Below are 11,798 nucleotides of genomic sequence, written 5' to 3' on the forward strand. Positions count from 1 at the left end.
CATATGATCTCACTCATATGTGGAATTTTAAAAAGCAAAAAAAAAAAGAGACAAACCAAGAAACAGATTCTTAATAGAGAACAAACTGATGGTTCTCAGAGAGGAGGTGGGTGGGGGAATGAGTGAAATAGGTGAAGGGGATTAAGAGTACACTTACATGATGAGCACTGTGTAAGGTATAGAATTATTGAATCATTCTATTGTACACCTGGAACTAATAAAATACTGTATAATAACTATTCTAGAATTAAAAGAAAATTGGCTCTGTCAGGACTAAGCTCCCTCATTCTGTTAAAATACCGAGTTCTTTAAAAATTCTCTTATTATGTATAACATGCCTACATTGGAAAGTTCTTTGTTTTCTTTGCTAGTTTATTGCTATATTGAGACTTACATCAAACCCAGAATGCTCCAAGGTACTTCATTCATCATAAACCAATAATAGGTCAGCCCGGGTGGCTCAGCGGTTTAGCGCTGCCTTCAGCCCAGGGCCTGATCCTGGAGACCCGGGATCAAGTCCCATGTCAGGCTCCCTGCATGGAACCTGCTTCTCCCTCTGCCTGTGTCTCTGCCTGTGTCTCTGCCTCTCTGCCTCTCTCTCTCTCTCTCTCTCTCTCTTTCTCTGTCTCTCATGAATAAATAAATAAAATCTTTATAAAAAATAAAATAAAACAATTATATTCACCTTCTAAAAAAAAGATTGTGTATAGTGAGTTGACTAGCTATTGCTTAGTTATTGTAAGTGTGGAGTAGAAACTCTTCTGAACTCATTTTCTCCTAACATAGCATAAAGAATATATAATGAAGTTGACTAACCTGATGTCCCATGATTCCTCCATATGAACTAAAAGAACAGAGAATAGTGGGTTGAGACAAATATTTATATGGGTGAAATGTTTCTTTTAAGGGCCATTATTCTATCTTGTAATCCTTAAGCTTTCTCTTGCTTCTAACTTTTCAGATATGTAAAGGGACCAGAAAAGAGCCAGGTAGCTTTCTGTCTTTCCCACTGAAAAAAGATAAATGTACACTAGGATTTTCTCCTTAGATCTATAACCATTTAGATACCAAACCTTCTCCTTTTTTATTATGTATAAACTCAGTAAAAGTCCTCTAGGTAGAGGTTGCTTATGTGTTCATTGAAGAGCATTTTATTGCTCCCTTAGTAGGTAGAAGGCAGGGTGTTAGGAACCAGCGCATAGAGGTAAATAAACAGTGTAGTTCTTTTCCTCACTGAGCTTATGGTCTAGCATCCTTACTAATTCAGTATCTAAAATAGCTAATTACATGGGTTACATAGTTTAGCATCTATTGGAAGCACTCCAAGAGGCTCAGATGAGGGGCATTTGTAGGTCGTTCAAATGAAATGTTAACTCCTCCTAGGCTTTATTTAGCAAGTTAAACTTAATGCCATCAATACAGGCAATTAGGAATCAGAAGGTGGTAAAGGACATTTAGGCACAAAGTCATCTATCACATTAAATTACTTACTCTTTTCAACTCATTGGTTTTGAAGTAAATGACCCTCAAGAGTTGGTGGGCATTGGTATGGCCTAATGTTTAAATACAGTTTAAAATCAAATGTTGATGTTCTGAACAGCTTCCATTCCTTCTTAGGGAATGTATCCTTGATTTGGGTCTTTTTTCATTAGGAGGCATTAAAAGATAATAATTTCTTCTTTGTACAGAGCACAGGGATGTGATTCTTTTTCGACTAGACAGCATTGTGTCATTAGAGGTGGAAGTTGTGCAGTATGAACTGGACAATTTCAGGACTCTTTTATCTCAGTGTGAGTTTACCCAAAAGTACATTGTGGGACATAAAGTGGGTCCAGAGAGTTGATCTGGGAGAAAATTGTGAGAAGTACCTGGAGGAAAGTAGGGAAGGTTAAGACTGGGAAGGGAAAGGTGTCCTGAAAGGGTTGTAGTGAGCAGGTTATCATGGTGGGCAACTGGGTATCAGTCCTATTGGGGACCCTTTGAGGAACCATGGGGAACAAGCTTCAGAAATATTCCATTAAAGGACAAAATAATGTGAAGTATTTTTCCACCAACTCACAACTATCATTGGTTGAGGCTAGTTCCTGGGACAGTGAAGCCTTAGACAATTGTAGGCTTCCCGACGAGGCTAGACAAGCTCTCCAGAGAAAGCCATTGGGTAGAGAAGCAGTGATGGCAGGCACTTGAGGGAGGAAGTTATCAGTGCCCTGGGAATTGGTCACCGCAGCTGCAGGTTCATTTAGAGGCAGACCCAGGGGATATGAGACAGAACATTCACAGCATTGACATATGCTGGGAGCAAATTGCTGTAAAGTGCATTTACTTGGGGTGGGGGGAAACAACTATGGTCTGTCAACATTTTATGAAATGCTGTTCTATAGGCTGCTCCCAAATTCCCCAGTAACAACGCTTTATTTTCTGCAACACATTCAAAGAAAAATTGTGTGCCTGTGCACTTAGAGCATTTAAACTATCCTATCATAGTAATGGTTATTTCACCAGAGAAAAGGTTGCATACTATTGCTTGCTCTCTCCCTTATCTATGACTTTTCAAAGGACCAAAAGAGAGATGTTCCATGGAGCAGTTTGTCTCCACGAATGTAGCCCCACTGACAGGAAAATGAATGGATGATGAATTCAGAGTGGCATTCATGCCACATTCCTTTACTGACGATAATAGTACCTTGTGCTTCTTTACTAACTTATCCCATTTGCCCTTATGATACCCTTGGAATGTCAGAGCAGTTTTTACTGCCTTACTTTACAACTTAGTTTCCTTAAAAGCATGAATCATGCACCTGGAATGTGCCAACTACTGGGTTAGACTCTCTTCCTCGGGATATTTCAGTTATTCCTCCTCAGAACCCTGGGGGTATTATTGGCTTCATTTATTGATAAAAGCTCTAACCAGGGACTGGCAGAGTTGTCTGTGAGACCAGGAAGTTTGGAAGGAAGACCCAATTTCTAGAGCTTCGTCTCCATCTCCAGTACTTATTCTGCTCTAACTCTTGACCTCTCTGCATTGTCTTCAGATTCCCCCCGCCCCCCAGCATTCCTAGACAGACGTCTACGCTTACCTATTACTCCGTAAAGCCTTGCATGGTACCAAATTTGTGGATTGAGTAATTTCTACGAAATTATAACACAGCGAAGATATTTTTATCTGTGCTAGTTTGATCTCTATAGTCGATTTGATTATAAGCTTCATGGGGTAACACCCAGTGGTGGATTTGTGTCTCAGGTGATCCATCTCCTTCTTCTGCCTTCTACCACATTTCACTTGGTCAGTTATTTCTGGAAATTTCTATTGACATAGACTATAATACTGTGTATATTCATCCTTCTTTAGCTGTACAATTTTATCTCACGTGCTCCTCATCATTCCATCAAGTGTCGCCACACCCTCCTTGTGTCTATCTTTCTTACTTGGTCATGCTCTGTCTCCCAGTGTGAGCTCTGTACATGCTATTCTCTCTCCTGAAAATGTTGGTACTTTTCACAATCACCCAAGGAAAACCCTACTTAAGCTTTAAAACTGTGCTCAAGCTCAAGGTTCCTTAAGGAAACTTCCTTAACTAACCTAAGCAGATCTCTCTGTCAGAGACTCAACAATAACATTGTGTGTCTCTTTGTTCCTGTTATCACAATTCTGAATGTAGATATTTGTGTGTGTGTGTGTGTGTGTGTGTGTGAGAGAGACAGACAGAGAGAGACAGAGAGATTTAATCACTGTTTCCCACCGTCCTCCGTGCCCTGTTACAGCAAAATCTTTATCTGTTTGGACTCACGAATGTACCTCCCAGAGATTAGCACGGGGCCACCCTTATGGCAGACACTCAATAAATAAGTCTTGAATAAAACATATAGATCTCTAATGATAATTTCTCTAAGTTGAACCTGGAGTGTTCCCAGTCCTAGTGTTCCTCTGTTGGGGAAGTACTGCCTCATCCCAGGGGGGCTGTTGAAATGCCTGAGGGTGCTTTCTGGTTGTTACAATGACAACTTGCAACCACTAGGATTTGGTGGCAGAAGGCAGAGGTGGTAAGAATCATGCAGTGTGTGGGGTAGACTATTCAGGGAATAATTGTTTCATTCCAAATGCCAGTAGCATCCTGAGAAACACTGCAAGACAGATTATGTATTTGAATAATACGCCTCTGATATGTTTAAATAATTATTCACATGAGTCTGTATGCAGTGTAGAGGTACAAGTGTGTATATGTATGTATGTGCATGTGTGTGTAACTGCCCTTTTAAATTAATCTTATGTTGGTAAGGATCAGTTAATAGATTGCTTTTGCAATTGGTGCCAGAAGAAAGGGCTGTAGGGAAGCCGAAGGAAATGGAGATAGGAAAACTGTCTCATGTGTCAGAAATGTGAAACCTAAAAATGACCAGGAGGCCGCCCAGTGTTAATCTAATTTATACAGCTGGTGTTTAGCTTTATATTTCCTATGTTCCTTCTTTTCTATTTCTGTCTGGCTTTTCTATTTCTTCTCCAGGTTAAATCTGCAGTCTGACACGTTCATGTGTTTGCTTTCTTCCTTTTCAGTTCAAATAGAAAATTGAGATTGGTTTTCAGGATTGTTTGTGTCCAGTGTCACAGTTAGCTGGTGGTTGCAATAGAGAACCTCAGTAAAGCCTCTTTCATTGTTTCTATTATAACACGAGAGCAGTCCAAATACTAGGAGTATGAGTGGGAAATATCAGAAAGGGAGACAGAACATGAGAGACTCCTAACTCTGGGAAACGAACTAGGGGTGGTGGAAGGGGAGATGGGCGGGGGGTGGGGGTGACTGAGTGATGGGCATTGAGGGGGGCACTTGATGGGATGAGCACTGGGTGTTATTCCATATTTTGGCAAATTGAACACCAATAAAAAATAAATTTATAAAAAAGAAACAAATACTAGGAGTAGACCTCCCTTTACCAAGACTGAAAAAAATGATGTTTATGGTACGTTTCCTATTTCAGATGGCTGGAAAAACAGGAGGCAGGGATGGCAGAGCCTGTAACATAATATGACAAAGTGCTAGCTGGGGATTCCAGGTATTGGGGGAGCCCCACTAATCAACCTTAAATCATCTAATCTCTTTGGACCCTCCTTTTATCATTTTTTTTTAAAAAGTGAGAAGACTGGGTAAGATAACTACTAGAGCCCTTTCCTGATCTCAAGTAGAACTTCTCCAATTCAAGGAAGAATAGGGGAGGAGGGAAAGAAGAGGAATAGATGTTACCCTAGAAACTAGCTACTAAAATGCCTCCCATGTATAAAATTACGAATCATGGCTCATTCCTTTAGAATTTTGCTCTAGAATTGAATAGCTGGTATGTGACCAGGACTTTTCAAGGAGTAGGATGGAACTCCCTGGAGGATTGATTCCAGAGCTGTTTCAGAGGCAGTATCCACATACGTAAGCACATAGTGGTTAAGTATTTGGGCTCTGGGGACAAATCCCGTGATTTAATTCCAGCTCCACCACTCTCTGGCTGGTCCTGTAAATTGCACAGGCACTTAACCAGTGTAAACTATTGTTTGCTCATCCATAAAATGTTAAAATAGTGCCTATTTCACTGGGTTGTGATAATTAAATGAACAGATGTCACCACTGGGAAAGCACGTCTTAGCCAATAGGTAAGTGCTCTGTAAACTTTTGATGGAGTTTCTGCAAGCAAGCTAAACTGATTAAGAATGGAGCAGTTTGGGGATCCCTGAGTGGCGCAGCGGTTTGGCGCCTGCCTTTGGCCCAGGGCGCGATCCTGGAGACCCGGGATCGAATCCCACATCGGGCTCCCGGTGCATGGAGCCTGCTTCTCCCTCTGCCTGTGTCTCTGCCTCTCTCTCTCTCTCTCTGTGACTATCATAAATAAAAAAAAAAAAAAGAATGGAGCAGTTTAATAAATTATTCTTTGGCTACCAGAATTCTGCACCCCCCCACCTCTTTTCAGAACGCAGTCTGATGAATCCTTCTATGAACTAGCTGTTCACGTGACTACCAGTCAAATGTTAATAAACTATGCATTTGAAAAGGTGTTATTTATGACTTTTGGCAAATTTCCACCCCTTAAAACTTTTATAGATGGTTAAAATTACTGACTTAATCATATTTATCTAGAAAAGGACTAAATTTGCTGCTGAACATACTATGGATTATAGACCCTCATATCAGACTCACTGATAATTTTCTTTTACTGTTTCTTCCAAAGACATAGAGACATCACTACCTTCACTTTTGACTGCATTTTGACCTGATCCAGTCTACATATATGTGAATAGTTGCGAAGTAATTTCAGCTCAGGGCTGCGGTATGGGTTTGTATTTATTTTCCCCATTAGTTCATACCATTGGCCAGGCCGGCAGCTTCCAAAAAGTCTTTCTCCACCTCCACCCTCCCCTGAATTGGTCCCAGCGATGCCATTGTAATTTTATATTCATCGCTAGGATTAATTGCTGCACTGAGTCCGTCATTTCTCCTGCGAGGTAACCCCTAGCTTGTGATAAGCACAGTTAGATTTTATAAAATTACTCTACTCTAAAATTGGACTATTTTTGTGTCATCCTGTAAGATGGGTCAGGACTTTAAATGTCCAAAGTGCTCTTGTATTCATAATGATTACATGCGCATTATTTTCTCTCCTCCACTTTCTTAATTCATGATCCTTGTATATCATCTTTCTTTGCCTTATTCATAGTTTCTTAAACATGAAGATATTCTAACTGGTTGCAAGGTAGTATTTCAGTAGAGCTTGTCACTTCTAGGCGCTTCTAATAATATTTCACATTTGTGCATTAACCCATCATATTTTGCTATAATATTCATTTCACCGGGTTTAAAATATAAGTTTAATTCTATTTTGATATATGCTTAATTCTCTTATGTGCCAGGATTATGCATTTGAGTTTTAGATGATATTGCTTCGTTTAGCAAGTTAAATAAATTACACTGTAGCCTCAGTATTAGTATTATCAATCAATATACTTATTTTAGGATGAATTCCCTGACCTAAATATTTAGGCCATAGATGAGACATGTAGAGTAAAATCAGTGTTTCCAGTTTCTTTTCAGACTTCATTGTGACTTGAAACAATGTAAGAAAATCCAAGTCTATAAAGCCATATTGCTAGTTTTACCAGTTCTGTCATTTTTTAAATAATAAGTGTATACTTTGTTGAGTAATGGCTTTAGAGCCACGTACTCTTCATCAATGTAAAACTGCTCTTCAATTTTACTATTCCATGTACATATTTATACTCCACCACCTCTGCTGTATCATTCACTGTATTTTTTATTTTTTCATTCACTTTAAATAAGCTCGTCTGCCATTTAATATGAAATACTAATTAAAATGTAGTGTATTTAGTATGTCTATGTAAATTATTTTTAATTAGATAAATTATTGTCCATCTCAATATAAATAAGAACTTGAAGCTATTTGTATTATTAACAATAAAATATAAATTGATAATCAAATCAAGGAGAAGGGACATGAGTGGACCAATAAAATGAAACTAGAAGATAGAGTTAGTTTACAGAAATGCCTAATATAAAATCCCATTAATTCACTAGAAGTCATATGAAGATTTGACTTCAAGCTTCCCAGGCACCAAAGCAAAGAAAACAGAATTATTTGCAAGATTTACATTTTGATGTTTTTTAAAGGTTGGGTCCAGGAAAAGCCCGTATTTCTCTGGTGTGAGCATTAAGAGATATATTTCTTTTGAGATTATAAAGGGAATGTTACAGGATATGAAACATTGTCCTCAACATCATCCGGTAATTTCAAGGGCATATTATTGTATGATTGCTTTTTCAGGGATGTGAATTGTGGCATCAATGTCAAAACAATCAATATTCAGTAGACTAATTTTACATATAGCCACAAAAATGCATTACAGGTTTTTAGACAATCAAATGATTGTTTTATCCCTGAATGATATTTGGACACTCTAGAAAAATAAATGACCTTTATAACCTTCACTCATATTAATATACATTTATATACATATGACATCATTGCAAAATATATTTATTATATGCACATGTTTATAGCCTGTACCCCCCCCCACACACACACACAATAGACACACTGCCAACCAGATTATAAATCTCATGCAGGTTTGTAGAACTTATTTGCATCCCCAGTGCTTACCACAGTACTGTGTAAATGAAAGTGGAAAGTGAAATATTGGGTAATATGATGGCAGTGTCACAGGAAAAGTATGGGGGAAAGTGATAATTATATAGTATGAAGGTGAGTAGCTAATTAATTACTTAAGAAATATGTAAAAAAAAAAAGGCAGGATCAGATCAGCCAACTCTCAACTCAAGAAACACTGAAGTCTCTGGGGAAGCAAATAAGAAGAACCTGATCTCCTATAGCTTCTGAGAAGACCATGCTAGAAATCAGACCCAAGACCTAATTTTAAAGATGATAGAGATGCCATGATATCTAAAGCACAGCCTTGATAGCCATCTTATATAAAAGAACTCTGAGAGGAAATAAGTGTGACTGTGATACTTGGATGGACACATATTGATGGATCAGCCTGAGAATAGTAAACCCCAGAATTCACTAAACCTTTCCAACTGGTAGGATTAGCTCCCTCCTCTTTGCAGGAAGAGAGAAACTCCTCTTGCTTGGATTTGCTAGAGAGACCTCATCTGAGGCAGGTAACTTGAATATAATGTATGTCTTTTTTTTTTAATGTATGTCTTTTTCAAAAATTGCTCCTTCCACTCTCATAACTCAAGACTGGGACCCAGGGGCAGGTCATGGCCCAGTCCATGCGTGGAAACATGGTGTCTGTTGTGTGCACAGGTACTTTACATCCTGTATGAATTGTAGGACCAGGGAAATGATATTGGCGGGGACCAGGGGAACTAACATGGGAGTGAATAATGAGGATATTGTATCAGGAAATTGTTGACCTGCAAGCACTCACCTGTGTTGTGAAGTTCAAAATATTGACAAGGGCACTAGAATTTTGCTGTAATGTACTTTAGGATGGCTCTTTGAAGCTTTGACACAGTAATGGCCTACAGTAGATGAGGTAGTGATACAGGAATACTTGGGCATGATAGTGAGGAGGGGAACAGAAGGCTGAGGGAGGTAGAATGTTGGAAGGGATTTATTTCACAAGACCATTGAACCCACCAATTGACCATGTTCCCCAGAAGGGCCAGAACACAGTCTCCACACTGAAGCAATAGGAAATGTCCTGACAACAAGCGATGATATCTTTGAGGGGCTCAGTAGTATTTCTGAAGGCTTGGGCTGACGGAAAGAGCTAGTGTCATGGAATGGGCTAGTACCGAAGAAGAAAAGGGGAAGTTCTGGAATGAAAGAGGCCAGTTAACCTTCAATGGCCAGGTGGTCTTTGTCTTAGACTCTGATGTGGGGGAAAGCCCAGAATAAGACCATGATAAAGGCAAATACCAACTCATTCTAATGGATTTTTAATGCTTTCCTTTCCAGTCAACATAATATAAGATGACTTAATACTTATTTTACTTATTTCTTTGTGCTTGCAAGTTTGAATTCACTTAAAATTTTCTAACCTAGAAAAAGGCTACATATTTTCATTATGATATTGCAGCACTTTGTCAAGTAAGTGGTTTTTTTTTTTTAAATTTCCTCTCCTTGCCTCTCCATTTTTAGTAATTGAACCCACTTTCCTTTGATTATCCCGAGCACTTAAGTGGCATAAGTCTTTCAGGTTTTAGATGAATACTTTATTTACAGTATTCATAACCATAAAATAAATAGTTTGTTTCTTTTAATGTAGCCATTTTGAAGTCTGTTCTTTTTCTGAGATTCTTTTGCCAATTTAGAAAGTGAAAGTATATAGAGAAATTGATTCAGTCTTAATGACTCTTACTTAATTCTTCAAACTGGGAAGTAGCTGGATAAATGACTCACCATGGAATTGTCTTTATCTTTAGAAATGCTCTTCAACTATTCTCAGTGAAGTACTTTTATAAAGCATCCAATATGTGCCCAGCATAATGCTAAACCAGAAAGACTGTGTTTGGCTGCAGATTTTGCATAGGTATCTCCTAAGGTTTAAGCACTGAAATCTGATTCCTAAAAATGGTTGTTGGTTCCATACATTTGGTTCAACAAAAGGGCTGGACAGTCTTTCAGCTGGCCTTAGGTAGGACTGTAAGAAGACTTCCAGAATAAACCAAAGGTTTATTAGACTAGACTAGACTAGACTAGACTAGACAAGGTAATGTTCATGAGCTGGGCTACCTCTGAGAAAGTTGAGCAGAGTGAGATTTATCTCTTTAGTTCATCTCCCTATTTTCCTTTGTGTATCTTCTAGCCCAAAGCCTGTTAACTCTCTCACTCCCCACTGATCACCTCTTTGTTAAGGCTTTAGGTTATAATGAGTCTGTCTTGGAGGCTTCGTGCCAGGAGATCTTGAAAACTGAGGACTTTAAACCTCAAAATCATATAAGAAATAGTGAAAGGGACTTTAAGGGAAAGGAGGGAAGCTGAGTGGGGAAAAATTAGAAAGGAAGAAAAACCATGAGAGACTCCTAACTCTGGGAAACAAAGGGGGTTGCAGAAGGGAGGGGGTGTGAGGATGGGGTGGCTGGGTGTCGGGGACTAAGGAGGGCATGTGATGAAATGAGCACTGAGTGTTATACTCTGTGTTGGCAAGTTAATTTTAAATAAAATATTAAAAAACAAAAACAAATCTCAAAGTCAAGCCTCTCTAATGGAATTGTTAGGGTAATAACATATTTTATTCGCTAAGGTTTACCAAACACATTTTGTAGCTAGAGTCAGAAGATTCCTAAAATCACTTGTCTGTGAAACTTTCTTTTACACAGGAAACTTAGAACTGTTAACTCTTGCCAGCTGATAGCCATTCTCTAGTGGTTATCTTATTTTTCTATATAATACAGCTTTTTGAGAATTGCTGGAGTTTTCTTGTGTCTTTCTTAAACCCTATCCCCTTGTTTAGAACATAATCTTGGCCGGGAGCTCTGTACCTATCTGACTTGGCTTGCTTGAACAAGACATAAGTGGTCAAAATAAATTTAAAAGATTAAAATAAGGGGTGCCTGGGTGGCTCAGGTGGTTAAGCGTCTGTCTTCGGCTCAGGTCATGATCCCGGGGTCCTGGGATCAAGTCCCGCATTGGGCTCTCTGTTCAGCAGGGAGCCTGCTTCTGCCTCTGCCTCTGTGCTCTCCCCTCCTCTCTCTCTCTCTCTCTCTCTCTCTCAAATAAATCAATGAAATCTTTTTTAAAAAGATGAAAATCATGTGTGATTTGAGGTATTGTTTTAGATCTTTGCGTGTATCCTAGAAATTAATGCCTCCTATTTCAAATGGATTACTTCAATAAATCTCCTCTTTTCCTAAAGCAGTTCAAGGATGACATGATGACAATATAGAAAGGATTGAAGCACTGGATGAATGGTTGGACTAGCTGATATTTAAGACCACTTCCAAACCAAATAGTCTACAATTTTATAAAACCCTCTATGTAGCCTACTAGAAAATACTTCTTGGTTCCCTGTTCAAAATTAATTATATTAAGTCCACAAATAATTATCCTAGCATGCTTCACATTGTGTTGTGCCACAATATATATAGGGAAAGTTTCACTGAGTTTAATTAAGGGACCAGGTTTTTTTTTTTAAGTCTGTTGTAGCTAAAACTATCAGCAAAACACGAATGGCTTGATTTCTCACAGATTAATATCTTTAGTACAAACAATAAGCGTATGAAGAGTTAGAGAAAGATCAGATATGTGTGTGCTGGTGAAGAGACGAGGTCTCTTGT

This window comes from Canis aureus, chromosome X (assembly GCF_053574225.1).
Source record: "Canis aureus isolate CA01 chromosome X, VMU_Caureus_v.1.0, whole genome shotgun sequence".
In the NCBI taxonomy this organism is placed as follows: domain Eukaryota; kingdom Metazoa; phylum Chordata; class Mammalia; order Carnivora; family Canidae; genus Canis; species Canis aureus.